This window comes from Antechinus flavipes, chromosome 1 (genome assembly GCF_016432865.1).
Source record: "Antechinus flavipes isolate AdamAnt ecotype Samford, QLD, Australia chromosome 1, AdamAnt_v2, whole genome shotgun sequence".
In the NCBI taxonomy this organism is placed as follows: domain Eukaryota; kingdom Metazoa; phylum Chordata; class Mammalia; order Dasyuromorphia; family Dasyuridae; genus Antechinus; species Antechinus flavipes.
Window position 1 is genome coordinate 651115827 of NC_067398.1, and position 15790 is coordinate 651131616.

At 38.2% G+C, this 15790-nt stretch overlaps 1 long non-coding RNA gene across 1 annotated transcript in view; it reads left to right on the plus strand.

The window, feature by feature from the left end:
* Positions 1–366: 366 nt before the first annotated feature.
* Positions 367–15790, plus strand: part of LOC127544654 (uncharacterized) — a 143601-nt gene continuing 128177 nt past the window's right edge. The window contains exon 1 of the long non-coding RNA XR_007949503.1: positions 367–728. This is a non-coding gene — a long non-coding RNA (uncharacterized LOC127544654). The remainder of the gene's footprint in view (positions 729–15790) is intronic.

Consider the following 15790-nt stretch of genomic DNA (forward strand, 5'->3'; position numbering starts at 1 on the left):
TTTGTTAGTCTTCCTCTTGGGATTCTCCCATTTTGTAGCAAACTGAGGGTCAAAGGCTCTGGGGGATAAACCCTGGATGATCCTTAACTATTTTGCCAGGGCAGTCTGGCCTTTTTCTGTATGCCAACCAGTCTAAGGAATAAGTTCCACCTGAAGTACTATTTTATGAAGATAAGCTGAATACAAGTTAAAACTATACTTAGTTTGAATAACTTAGTTATTTTCAACTTGACAATGATTGAAGACAATCCCAAAAGAATAATGATAAAACACACTGTCCGCCTTCAGAGAAAAACCCATACTGCTTGAATTCAGAGTGAAGCATGGTATTTATCTCTTGATTGAGTTTTTTCTTTCATTTGAATCTTCTTGTATAAAATGACTACTAGGGAAGTGTCTTACATAGTTGCACATGTATAACCCATATCTGACTGCTTACAATCTTGGGGAGGGGAGAGAAGGAAGAAAGGGACAGAATTTGGAACTCAAACCTTTAAATAAGAATAGGAAAAAAAATTCTGGGGGTAGAGCCAAGATAGTAAAGTCAGGGAGCTACTCCAGGTCTCCCAGTTTGCCTGGAAAATTGCATGAAACCATAGAGTCTAATAGAATGAACCTACTTTCCAGCTCAACATGGACTCATAAAAGTTCAAGAAAAGTCAGTCTCATTGGGGCAAAAAGTGTATTCAGGCCAGCTCAGAGAGACTGTGGGAAAGTCTGGTAAGGAGGTCTTAAAGCAACTCACAATGAAGACCCTCAGTCCTGGCTCAGTATAAAAGCAAATCAGTGGGTCAGCTTCCAGTCCCAGCTCAGAAGGCAAACTCTGGGAAACAGGTTGTTTCCTGAACAGAGTAATCAAAGCTTCCCCCTGCAAACACAAGGAGCCTCTGGGTCAAAGCCAAGGTTCAGTGATGCACAGGAAGGTTGGGACAGGGACCCTTATTTCCCAGAAGCAGAGCATATTTTTCTTTTTCTTTTTTTTAAATTTTTATTTAATAATTACTTTATATTGACACTCGTTTCTGTTCCGATTTTTTTTTCCCTCCCTCCCTCCACCCCCTCCCCTAGATGGCAAGCAGTCCTTTATATGTTGGATATGTTGCAGTATATCCTAGATACAATATATGTTTGCAGAACCGAACAGTTCTCTTGTTGCATAGGGAGAATTGGATTCAGAAGGTATAAATAACCCGGGAAGAAAAACAAAAATGCAGATAGTTCACATTCGTTTCCCAGTGTTCTTTCTTTGGGTGTAGTTGCTTTTGTCCGTCATTTATCAATTGAAACTCAGGTCTCTTTGTCAAAGAAATCCACTTCCATCAAAATATGTCCTCATACAATATCGTTGTCAAAGTGTATAATGATCTCCTGGTTCTGCTCATTTCACTTAGCATCAGTTCATGTAAGTCTCGCCAGTCCTCTCTGTATTCATCCTGCTGGTCATTTCTTACAGAACAATAATATTCCATAACATTCATATACCACAATTTACCCAGCCATTCTCCAATTGATGGGCATCCATTCATTTTCCAGTTTCTAGCCACTACAAACAGGGCTGCTACAAACATTTTGGCACATACAGGTCCCTTTCCTTTCTTTAGTATTTCTTTGGGATATAAGCCCAATAGAAACACTGCTGGATCAAAGGGTATGCACAATTTGATAATTTTTTGGGCATAATTCTAGATTGCTCTCCAGAATGGTTGGATTCGTTCACAACTCCACCAACAATGCATTAGTGTCCCAGTTTTCCCGCATCCCCTCCAACATTCATCATTATTTTTTCCTGTCATCTTAGCCAATCTGACAGGTGTGTAGTGGTATCTCAGAGTTGTCTTAATTTGCATTTCTCTGATCAATAATGATTTGGAACACTCTTTCATATGAGTGGTAATAGTTTCAATTTCATCCTCTGAAAATTGTCTGTTCATATCCTTTGACCATTTATCAATTGGAGAATGGCTTGATTTCCTATAAATTTGAGTCAGTTCTCTATATATTTTGGAAATGAGGCCTTTATCAGAACCTTTAACTGTGAAAATGTTTTCCCAGTTTGTTGCTTCCCTTCTAATCTTGTTTGCATTAGTTTTATTTGTACAAAGGCTTTTTAATTTGATGTAATCAAAATTTTCTATTTTGTGATCAGTAATGGTCTCTAGTTCATCTTTGGTCACAAATTTCTTTCTCCTCCACAAGTCTGAGAGATAAACTATTCTATGTTCCTCTAATTTATTTATAATCTCGTTCTTTATGCCTAGGTCATAGACCCATTTTGATCTTATCTTGGTATATGGTGTTAAGTGTGGGTCCATGCCTAATTTAGCAGAGCATATTTTTCAAAGAAAATTGTGAAGAATCCACAAAAAATATATTCTAGATACAGGTATCAAAAAGATGATGCTGTCAAAATCAACAAAATTCATTGAAAACAACAACGTAAAAAAAAAGGAGAGATATGCATACAAAAAATTTAAAATAAACATTATTATGAGTGTGAAAAAGATAAAAATGAGAATCCAAGCAAACCAATTCACCCAATCCTCCTTGGGAATAAATCCTGCCAAACAAAGGATAGACACTTCTTAGAAATTGGTGCAAGGTAAACTATATAATTTCCCTTCCCAGATCACTCCTCTATGGAAGGGGAAACCCTTGTCTCTTCTGCCACCCCCCAGTCATAACCCTGAACTCACTCTCTCTATCACCACTGCATTATCTAACATACTGAATTATACACAACCTATTCCATCCTCAGGAGCCTTTCCTCTCCCCACTCCCAAATTCCTCAGACCATCCCTAGGCCACATGTTTCTGTGGAAAGCTGGAGAGAGTCACAGTCACAGTTTCTTTCAAAGGGAAAAATGGATACCTGGGGTCAGGATTGTCCAGAGATTGGAGTTAAGAAGAGAATGAGCACAGGGAGTTGACACCCACTGAGATTTTTATGAGGACTGCCCTTTAATATTGTCCAATTATCCTCCCCTTACCCATCCTTGCCCCCAGGTCACCATTACCTGGACAACTGTGCTTTGTCCACAAATAACAAATACAAGCACCCACTTCCATTGAATAAGTCACTGACAGGATCCCATTCACATGCCACATAAAAGGTTTTTCCTGAAGACTTTCTGCAAGAGAACAACAAGGGTCAAGGGCATAACCACTCAAATGCTCCTGTACCCCCTGGACTGTCACTTTGACTAAAGAGCTTTCAAAAAACTGGGAGTAGGAGCCTTCTCCAACTAAATCCAACTTCATGTTTGTTAGTCTTCCCCATGGGATTCTCCCATTGTGTAGCAAACTGAGGGTCAAAGGCTCTGGGGGATAAACCCTGGATGATCCTTAACTATTTTGCCAGAGCAGTCTGGCCATTTTCTGTATGCCAACAAATCTAAGGAATAAGTTCCACCTGAAGTACTGTTTTATGAAGATAAGTTGAATACAAGTTAAAAGTATACTTAGTTTGAATAACTTAGTTATTTTCAACTTGACAATGATTGAAGATAATTCCAAAAGAATAATGCCAACTTAATCTGTCTCACAGAAGAAGACTGGCCTAGCTCTCCCACCAATGACAAAGAAGTGGAGAGACATTGAGATCCTATAGTCCCCCCCAAAAGGTAGCTCATCACAACTTTTTTGCACCCATGTCTTCTCATACAGGAAACATCCCAGACCAGTAGCCTCAAATAGGTGTTAGGGGGAGTTCCAGGGATCCAGAGACAATTCCTTAGCTCCAGTCACAGCCCCCTGAGGAAAGAGGGATTCTGGTTTCTGATATGTCTTGTACTCCCACAGCTCTTTTGTCTGTATTAACTTATTGGCAAAGTATCACAGAAAACCCCCAAAGGTGTTAATTATAAAAACTACTGGTACTATTATTGGCTTAAATTGTTTAGAGGAAGGATGGAAGCAACCAATGCTCATATTTCTGTACCTTCCCCTCTCAAAACTGGCCTTTAGGGCTTTGCCCTAAGTTTTCATTATACTTACTTATTGTTTTGAAAAATATAGATAAACTAAATATACATGACATTGTCCACAAGGCAATGATGTTCCTCATCATATTTCTTAATTGGAGATCCATTGGTTTTGTCTCTTCCTCACCTGAAAGACAACATGTAACTCAGGAGAATCTGACATGCATACTCTGTCCTAGCACAGGAAAAGGCATTACATATTAGTCTTCGGAATCTCCTCCCCAAAAAGGTCAATTATAGGGACATCCTTTTCCAGGAGAGGGGCTTTCATAGCCTTGCTCTGGGAGGACGATGGACATCTGACTGAGCATAGGGAAAACAGGGGTCATAGTCATATACTCCAGGCTCCAAGTTTCCCAACCACTAGTCCCATCCCTAGGTCTCTCAGTACCTTGCTGCTCCCTCTTCCATTCCTTGCATCCATTCCTTGTCCACTTCATTTATTCACTCATTCATTTATTTATGTATTCATTCATTCATTCTTTCATTTATTTATTTATTTGACTTTTTTTTTTTTTTTTTGCTGAGGCAATTGGGGTTAAATGACTTGCTATCTGAGATCAGATTTGAACTCAGGTCCTCCTGACTTCAGAGGTGATACTCTATCCACTGAACTACCTAGTTGCCCCAGAGCTTATTTATTAAGAATAAAGTTAGACTACAGAGGGGGCTATAAGGACTGTATCAGTTATGATGAGGTATTTCTTTCTATACTCTGCAGAGTCAGCCAAGCAGTTAGTCAATAACCATTTATTATCTTCTATGTGCTAGATATTGTGCTAAGAATAGAGGATAAAAAAAAGTGAAAGACAATTTCTGCTCTGAAGGAATTCACAGTCTAAAGGGGTGACAATTTACAAACACTTATGTGCAAATATGCTATATTGAAGATAAGAATTCCTTTGTTCCTTCATTTATTCTTTCTTTCCTTCATTTTCCCTCCATCATTTCCTCTCTCTTTTTTCTTCCTTCTTTCTTCTAGTCTTCTTTCCTTCATTCCTTTTTTTTCTTCCTCTCCTTCCTTCCTTTTTTTCCTTCCTCCCTTCTCTCCTTCCTATTCATTCATTCCCCTTTCTCCTTTCCTCCCTCTGTTCCTTCATCTATTCCTTCCTTGCTTCCTTTCTTTTTCTTTCCTTTCTTTTCTTCCTTTTTTCTTTTCTTCCCTAATACTTATCACAGTGCTTGGAAAATATGAAGGACTTAATAAATATTTATTGAATTGAATTGTTTTCAATTGCACCTGAACAATAATGCCATGTGGTATGTACTTTTATTAATTCCATTTTACATATGAACAAACTAAGGCTGAGAGTAAGAGAATGGCATAGGATCACATAACTAGTAAGTTGATGAGACAGTGAACTCAGATCTTTCTTATTCCAACTATGAGCATCTACTACACCACTCAGCTCCTTCTGAACAAGGCTATGCTCAGAATTTCACTCCTTAACTTATTTTAAGGCACCTCATGAAGAGGAGTTCAAAGTAATAATTCATACCAGTGATATTTTTCCTATTATTGTATTCATCATTAAAATTATGTGCATGTCAAATTCCATAGTTTCCCACATCAGAATAATATCAGCCACTTCCAACAACATATTATCAGCAAAGTAACATTTTTGATATCGATTTTACTCTCGATCACCCATGTTGCTTCCCATGACACATGCCTTATCCTGATAAGAATTGTGCTTTGTGGTCAATGTATTTGAAAGGCTAAAGTATTTCTTAGTCAAATTAGGAAACTTCTGATCTTTGGCAGTTCCTGTGTACCATCAATATAATACTAATTGTTCTATCTCTGTCTCTCTTTTTTCTGTCTCTGTCTCTGCCTCTTTGCCTCAATTTCTCTGTTTCTGTCTGCCTCTCTATCTCTGTTTCTCTCTCTTTTCATGTATGTGTGTGTGTGTTTATGTGTGTGTGCCCGCATGTGCGCTGGATTACTAGGATCTGGGCAGAATGATACTTCTTTGACACTCATCTCTTGCCACTTTTCTTATTTCTTTCTTGGTTTCCCCTTTTTCTCTTTTTTCCTCCCAAACTTCCCACTTGATTTTTCTCCTTCTGTTGAAACCTTAAAAATAGCACTGGAACTCTAATAGAACAGTGAGAAAGAAATGGGGAAAATGCTCATCTTATGTAGGTAGTTCTACAAAAACAGCATCTCATCTAGAACACACCCTTTATGGTGCATTCTCCCAGATATACTTAGGAATAATTTTCTTGACTTCATACTACAATTGTAAATTCCTTTGCCACGCTGGTCTGTCTCCTTTGATTTTGTTACCTACCATTGGAACTGTGATTTCAACATGTTGTTTATATTTTCTCCATGTGGAACCATACCTATTTCCTCCTCTCAGGGAACAAGTGGATATAATCATGAGTTGACTCCATGCTACTAGAAGGCAGGATTCAAAATCTTGTCTCATCAGAAATCAGAACAAATCTCTTTCCCCAAATTCAAGAACTCTAATTCTTGGGTAATTAATAATATTATTAATTGTGGTTAGGAAAAATTAATAAAAGAATAGTCATTTTATTTAATTTATACTACAATATAGTTAACATATATTGGTCATCCTGCCATCTAGGGGAGAGAGTGGGGGAAAGGAGGGGAAAAATTGGAACAAAAGGTTTGGCAATTGTCAATGCTGTAAAATTACCCATACATATAACTTGTAAATAAAAAGCTATTAAAATTTTTAAAAAAGAAAAAAAAAAAAGAATAGTCATTTGATTGTTTCTTGTAAGCCAAAAGTAGATCGTGGCAGATCATTTTACTTTTGGTAAAGTGAGTATTCCATGTAGATGGCAATCAACTCTGATTGAGTAACAACTAATGAATAAAATGAACATTATAATGGGAAGTGGAGCTACTCTAATGAGGGGTGATTTTAATCATGTCCCTCTTACACCCAAACTTTCCCTAGTTTGGGGCATCAAGACAAATTATCTATGCTCATCTGTGTTGAATTCAATCTTAATATCATACCTATTTTTCATGAACTGATTTGATCTAGTAGAGAATGAGGAAATAAGAAAGGAAAAAAAAAATCCTGGATCTGCCCAACTGTAAGTGGTTATGTATATAGTAGAGCCATAATCATTTCTCTTGCTCACACACATACTTGTAAGTCTTCTAGATTATATAGACTCCAGAGATCTTTTCCAATTATATGGTGTCTTAGAAACAGCAAAAAAGTGGCTCCATATGAATTACTGAAGACATGGAGAGAAAGAAGATTCAAAGAAAATGAACCAAGAATAGTTGCTGGGATTTGTTAAGTAATAAGATTATGGGGAAGAAAAAGACCAGAATCTCCCAACTTTCTTAGCTCTCAGTGATTCTCTTACTCAATATTTAGTTAGGTCCTAGAAAACAAACAAATAAACAAAAAGTAATGATATATCTGATCCCTCTCTGAATAAGAGGACAGTGGTGGGAATCTCTTAGGAGAAGTAGTTTAAATCATGTCTGGGAATTCTGACACGTGAAGTTTTGTCATTTTTCCACCCAGTAAAATATTCAGAACTAACATGGCAATGAGACAAGTTTCCATGAGTCTTTCACTCTTTCCACGAGTTTCAGGAAGGAGATAGAGAGGCAGACACTGACTCTGGCAGAGGTGGGGGATGGCGTTGAGCATGGCACCAGGGCAGCCAAGGTCTGCATCAACCCTGGCTAGATAGGATGACAGCACCAAAAATAGAAGATAAGTCTTATCATTCATGTATGCCCTCCTTATCCCCAGCCATGAAGCCAGGTGGCTGAAGAAATGCTTTTTTCCCCCCTCCTCCCACTTCATTCCCCTCTTCTTTTCTATTCTTTTGGGATGAAACTTAAACCCAAAATTTGCTGTTCCATTTAAACTGTTCTTTAATGGGTAAAGTTAGGTTTTTTGGTACTTGGTTTCTCTAGATAAAAGATATTAATCTCTATTGTGTCATTGGTTTGAAACTACCCCATGGGGCAAGGATTATAAGCTTTCCTGGTCATCAGACTGACATTTAGGATTGGAACTGTGGGGCTGGAGCTTGAGGCCAAGCTCCTTTGTTCTGGGTGTTGGGGTCAGGGAAGGAAGAGCTGGGACTGTGACCAGTGTTTCCCTCAACTTGAGGCACATGGAAATCAAGACTAGAGTGGCTGGACCTGGCAACTACTGAAAATCCCATTAGTTGCTGAAATGAAAAAGAAGGTACCTCTCTCCCATGGTGCTTCCCATACATTCCCTAAGATCCTGAATAAAACAGGCCTTTAATCTCATTCAGTACCTGGGAGTGTGGGATTAGATGGGAGATGGGGATAAAAGGCTACATGTAGAAACACTTTTTCTTTTCATTTTTACAGATGTAGTTAACTACTATATGACCAGAATATGGTGAGTATCATTTGAATATGGGAAGCAAATTTAACTGACTGACAGAAGAGATTCAAAAACAAGATAATGGCTCTAGAATTATGATATTTTGATCAAGAGGCCAAACTTGTTTTTCCACTGGTAGCTATTCTACCACATCTCCAGCTTGGTCTTCTTCTTTAGGAAAGGGGAACAATATTACTATTTCAGTTTCAAGCACCCCTTTGCTAAATTCTTTTAGAGGACTCCATCCAAAGGACTCTAACTCCTTGTGGTAACTGAGAAACCTAAGTTGCATAGCAGATAGAGCACAGGATCTGAAGTCTTCTAAGAAGATATAGGCTTTTCTGAATTCTTATCTAACTTTAGACAAATTAACTATGTGAACCTGGACAAGTCATTTAAGATTTGTCTGCCTCACTTTCCTCAATTGTAAAATGGCAATAATGATAGCATTTTCTTCCTAGGGTTGCTGCCAGGACAAAATTAGATATCTGCAAAGTGCTTAGCAAAGTGACTGACACAGAGTAGGTACTTAATGCTTGTTTCCTTCCCTCCAGTGGAAAATGAAAATCTACCTAAATTCTTTTCTCAATAATAACAAACTCCCTCAAAGTCATATCATCCCCTTCCCTTTCTCAGTGACTCTAAATCCCTGGTCATCATGCAAACCCCAATCTCTAACCCCCCTTCGTGATCCTTCCTTCAACCCCATCCAAGGTCCTATTCTACAGTAATCCACTCTTTCTACTGTGTTCGCTGATATGCCTGCTCCAAACATATCAATCTTGCTTTCATCTTCAAACCTTTCCTTTCCCGCTCCTTCTATCATTTGACTCTTACTGAGACCTGCCTTTCTCTTGATAACAGAACTCCCTGGCTACTCTTAACAACCCTGGCTGAATTTTCTTTTTTTCCTTCAACTTACTGGTCAAGATGGGATTGTTGTAATACTCATTGCCATCTCCAGATTTTCTCTCTACTACTATCACTCAGTAATCTCTCCTCCTTTAAGGTTCCCTCAATGCATATCTACCACCCACTCATTTATGGGAGCTGTTGATTACAGACCTCCAGTTCTGAGTTCTGTCTTTAGCTCACCATCTCTCCTTACTTTCTTCTTTCATAGTAAGGAACTCCAATATATAAAGTGCTAGTTCCTCATATGCCCTACATACCTCGTTTCTCAACTTATTCATTCCCCATGACCAAATTATTCCTTTAACAAATTGGTTAATGATCACACCCTTGATCTGGTTGTATCTGCAGATATACAAATTCTTTGTTCACAAATTAAAAAATTCCTTTATTTGATCACAATCTATTATCATTTATTCTCTTCTTCTGCCTTGCAACTACCAAACCCAGTTCCACATTCAGTTTATGACTCCCAGTTTCTCAATCTTTCAGTTTTTCCTAGGCAATCACACCTCTACTAATTGGACTCTCCTCCTTTCCCCATCTAGACTTCTTGGTGAACTGGTTTACATTGTTCTCTTTTTCTGAGTCCCTTATATCTCATTCTCTTGTAAACCATTACCTGCCATATCTCAATATGGGATTACTGAAGGAAATTGAAAAAGGTGAAAAATTGTGGTCTGATGATCTCCATTATATTTGGAGGAAACAGAAGATGGAAAGAAAGGAGATATTCCCTGGTGATGGAACTTCCAAGAATTATTAAATGCAATGAGAACATAGGTCAATGTCTGTAATGTGGATATGGAGGTTCAGTCTTTATGATAGGGAGGAGAGTAGAAAAAATTAATGATTTTATATGAGGTGTGTTAATCAGAAATGGTACAGATGAATCACTTCTGGATCAGGCAGCTGGTAATAATGATCTAGAGTAATTTTCCATTAAGACTCAGGAAGGCACCGAGAAAGAAGCAGATAAGCTAGTCTCTCTGTTACATGTAAATAATTCTGGCTTGAATCTGGATCAAAATCAGCTACCTATTCTGTAGAAGGATGTCTGTGTCCCTTCATACATGGTTCTAACAAAAAACAAGGGATAGAGGGAGAAAGTCTGTGAGAGGCAGGCCCAGGAGCACTGGCCCTAGAGAAACAAGCAGAGATGGTGAATGAGAATTGAGACAAAGAGAGAAATATCTTTAAACCAATTTCATGAGAACTGACCAATATATTGCCTAAGGGAGAAGAAGACATTCCTTGGTCAGAGTGACAGAGATACCTTTCCCCTTACATTCTCACCTTGCCCTCAGTTCCCCAGGGCTCAGAAATGTGAACTGGGATAGAGTGTGATAAGACAAGAATTTATTGAGAGTCATGGAGGTAAGTAGAGTTCTGTGCAATGTTCCTTCGGTTTGTGTTAGAGTTGGGGTGATGGTCAGGGTTTCATCTGGTAGAGAGAAGCAATCTTTCTTCTTAAGGCTGTACAATTTTTCAGATTCCTCCAAATAATATACTTTCTTCCTTTCTAGGAGAGAGTCCCTTGTGGCAATCTCTTTTACATGTGTTTATAGGAAAAGGGTTGTTTGCTTCTTGGAGGAGAATGAGCTCTGTCTGGAGGAGGTGGAACCTCTATCCTCTCCCTTTTAAGAGTGTCTTCTTTTCAAAGAGCTACTATGTGGAGGATCCTGTGCCTGGGCACAAACTATTCCTTCTCCCTTCAGGATAGCCTCTTAGAGACCCCTGCCTCTCCCTCTTGTGATCTTTGATCATGGGTGGAGTTAGAAACAGGAGGACAGAGCTGAAAGGTGAAATGTATCCCACCCTGGGATATGGAGAAGGAACCCGAGAAAAGATCAGTGTGTGAAGCCTGCTTCCAGTTTGTGAGTGAGTCCCATTTGTCAAAAGGAATTCAGCTATCACACTGACTGGCCTGGCAACTGCTAATTTGCACTTGGACAGATAATTTCTTATACTAGTTAATTCCATCCTGCCAAAGTCTCATTATCCTCCTTTCTCTGCTCTGAAAAAATTGTCAGGGACTGGGCTTCACAACCCTTAATGCAGTGTCCCCATGTTTCATATATATTGGATTATTTGCTGTCAAGGGAAAAAAGGAGGGGAGGGAGAGAAAAAAATTGGAATACAAAGTTTTGCAAGGATGAATGTTGAAAACTATCTTTACATGTATTTTGAAAATAAAAAGCTACTATTAAAAAAATCCAATTCCTCATCTCCTGAGTCCCTTTAATCCCCTATTTCTGAAGTGCCTCCAACTTGCAAATTTCTGTTTTGGTCATTCGAGACATGACTAAGAGTTTGTATTTTGAATCTCTTTGCAAGTATCTGATATTGTGTAGCCTTGCGTCTCACAGAGAAGAATATAATAGTCATTCTTTCCCAAATAATAATAGTAATAAACTTTTTGTACAACAATTTGAAAATTGCAAAACATTTTATAGATATCATTTCAACTAAATCTTTTTTGAAACAGACCTTTTATGAAGTACTTCCAAAATATTTTCTGCTGGAAATTTGTTACAGTCCGAATATTTGTGGGTTCTGTCGCTCCAAAACTGGTTTAGAGGCTTGACCTGGTATCGATCTGAGGGAAAGCAGGAAGAAATCAAAGACCTGTCTACTCTCTACCATCCTGCCTCCCCCCCAAGTAAATCTTAAATAATTCTGACCTGTAGGTACCTTATTATCTCTATTGTAAAACTGAGATAACTGATCATCAAAAACTTTAAGGGCTTTTCCCACACACACAGAATTAAGTCACCAGCAGGATATGAGCCCATGTTTCCTGGATTCCAATTTTCTATTCACCACCTCATGTGTTCTCCACTCCCGGATATTCCCCACTTCGGCCTCAAATTCACACACACTCCCCTCCCCTAGCGGACTCAATGGACCTCCCAAGGAGCCCTCTCTCAAGTCATCAGACTTTCTGGTCCATTTTCTTCAATAAAGTATTGGGAAAAGGGTAAATGAGGGCGTGGGAAATCATACCATTGAGCATCACAAAGATGAATGGGACCTTGGAGATCCTTCCCTAACATCCCTCCCTAAACACTCACACCTGGCATGCCATCCCACTCCTCATTCCCCCAGTCCACATCATTTTATCATAGAAAAAAACAGCCAAAAGAGGAGACTTAAGGAAGGTCACCCATGATATTTGTGACATTGCCTACCTTGGCATCCAGGGGAGATATCCCAGAGTGTGGCTATATTCTGTGTTCCATCTAAAAGTGAAAGTTCAAATAATATACAGAAAGTCAACTCAATGATTGTGAAATAGCAGAAGCTTATTGGTTAGGGGCGGGTCAGATGACAAGCCTTGGTTACTGTTATCCAGTGGGTGGAGCTCTAGAGCACTACCTGGGCATAGAAAATGTGAAAGATGTCTTCAGATGGATTCTGGATGTTGGCAGACATCAGAACCATGCAATGGTTCTATAATGGACTGGAAGCAGTTCTGTTATAAAAAATGTGATAAGGAGTCAAAAGCTATTGGGAAGGGAAAGTGAGACTCAAGATAAAGGTTGTACAAGGCAGCATTAGGGACAGTCTCTGACAAAACCTTAAACTGGGGGTGTCTGCCGCCGCGGGTTATTCTTCTGTCTGTTCCTTGTGCCCTCTCCATCCTATCTGTGCTCAATGATAAAGTGGCCTCTGGTTTGTGACAGGCTGTAATTAACTGGAGCGAAGGAATAAACAGCATAGAAACCAATCACAGGATCACAGGAGTGTGTGTGGGGGGGGGGGGAGGAGGGAGGAAGACATGTACTCATTGAAAAGGTAAGCTGCTCATCCCGAGCATTCAGTTTCAAGACAACAAACATGTATTAGGTGCTTTCTATAGGAAGGGCTTGGTTTTCAGTAACAAGAAAAATAGTAGAGGAGGAGAGACAGAGAGACATGCAGAGAAGGGGAGATAGACAGACAGACCGAGACCTAGTAAAAAGGAAGAAAAACAGAGAACCACAGACAGGTAGATTCAGAGACCCAGAAAAACAGACAGACAGACAGAGACAAAGAGACTTATGGTTACAATATGATAAGTGGATGGGGAGGTCATGCAATGAAATGAGAGGCTGTGGAGAGAGGAATCTCTTCCTATCTGTGGAATCAGGAAAGGCTTCTTGGAAGCAGAAATGACTGAGCTGGAAATAAAGAAGTTAAGGAATGAAAAATGATCGTTCTCAGATCACAATAATGCAAACTGTACCTTTTCTCAGACTCATTAAATATTGCAGGAATCAAGGACTTTACAAACCTTAAAGTGCTATTTAAACACTAGCTATTTGAAGGGGCAAGATGTTGTAGTGAGTAGATATAATGTTGGACCTGGAGTCAGGAAGACCTGGAAAGCATTTTGGGGACACAAATTTGACTTAGAAAAATCACATCATATGCCCTAAGAGGCTTGTCATAGATGTGTGACTTGAATATTAAAGAGCATGTCATTAAAAATGCTTATCAGGTATTTTTCACAGTTATAACTGGAAGAGAGAAAGAGAGAGGAAGAGAGGGAGAGAGACAGAGCAATAGTCAGTCAGAGAGGATTACACTGATCACCAAAGAAAAGATAAATAATCTGTTACATGAAACTGACATTGTGTTGTGTGACTAAAATGAACATCACAGGGATTAAAAAAAAGAAACTGTCAACTACAAAAAATCAGCGTCATGTTATCTCTTTTCTAAGTGTATGATAGCCAATATGTATAGGGAGCCAATAGAAGTATGAGAGGCTAAGAGCCATTCCCTAGTGGATGATTGGTCAACGAATATGAAGAGGGGAATGACTAAATACCATAAAATTTTGCACCATCACATTCCCCCTAGCAAATGAGCAAAGATGACAAAAGTGAGGAATATTCAATGTCGCAGCAGTTGTGAGGAGATAGTCACACCGAGACACTGCTGGGGAATGTACACATTGGTCTAAGTATTCTGAAAAACAACCTGAAATAATGGTAAGAAAATGACTAAAATGTCTATAGTTTTAATAGAGATTCCACTGTTAGGGAAAATACCATAAGGAAAACAAAGACAGAAATATAATACACCAAGATATTTATGGCAGTATTTTGTAGGAGGAAAGAACTGGAAATAAAGTAGATGCCAATTGATCATGGATTGGCTAAAAATTGTTACACATGACTATAATGGAATATTACTCTGTTTTAAGAAAGTATATAGGAAGAATACAGAGAAACATAAGAAGACATAGAGATTGATTCAAAGTGAATTAAGGTGAACTAAAAAAACCATACATATAATAAATACAGTAATATAAAAGGAAAACAACGATACACAATTCTTGTTTAATTTTTTTTTATGTAAATTGGTCTGAAAGAAGAGATATGATAATTTATTTCTAAAAGTACAGGGCATTGCATCTATTGGGAAATTTGGTTAATTTGATGGTTAGTTTTCCTGTGCTGATTTTTTTCTTTCTCTTATTTGTTGCAGAGCATATCTTTTTAGGCAGGAGAAAGAGATGAAATGGGAAGTTAAGGTGATGTAAAATCAAAAGATAGCCATTTTAAAAATTAATGGTCCAAGTTGATTATTGTATGCCTTAGACAATAAAATATATTTCTTTTTCTTCAAGTGGTTCATAGATCCTATTATTTTGCAGGATTTACAGTACAGTGAATAATGTTGTAGAAGTGCATTCTGGAATATGATAGTGTTCAACTAATTACTTGAAGATCTGCCACGTTGAAAATGAATTCATTTCTTCACTATGTTGGTTCAATAAGTAGAAATTATTTAGAATCATTAAGAGCTGATGTGAAAACAAGTTCCCTATCAATTAGAGCTATCTCAGAATTGGGATAGGCTGACTCAAGGAGTGATTGAAGCAATTGAAGCCATCAAGCAGAGGCTGGATAGCTATTTGTCAGGCACACTAAAATTTGTATTTCTTTTTCAAAGACAGATTGTGCCATATCACAGAATTGCATAATATTAAAGTGAGCAAAAGTTTCAGAGACCTAGTGGACCTATGCATAGAAAACCATTCTTACTACTGCATATCCAATAAGCTTTTGTTTAATGATCTCATGCAATGGTTCTATAAGGCAGCTCATTCCACTAATGTACAGTTTGAACTGTTGCAAAGTTTTCTCTGGCATCAGTCTGAAATTTGCCTCGTTGTAGCATTCATTCCCTTTTTCCAAATATTACACCATGGGGTGAGATAGAATAAGCCTAGTCTCATTGCAGTCTCTTCTAAATCTGGCATTTTGTGATTCAAGGACAATAATAGGAACAACTGGTTAGGAACAATTATTTAAATTTTTTTTTAAATAATGCAATAAAATTTTTTATTGCTTTTTTTGAATTCTCATAATATTCTAACTACACAAAATAAAAATGTTCAAAACTTAATTATCTAGTGGCAGACATCAGAACCATGTGGGAATAAGATAAAGTATATATAATTCCCATCATTCTCTGTGCTATCAGGGGTGTAGTGAAGAAACCTTCAGTAGTTTAGATGCCAACACTTCTATT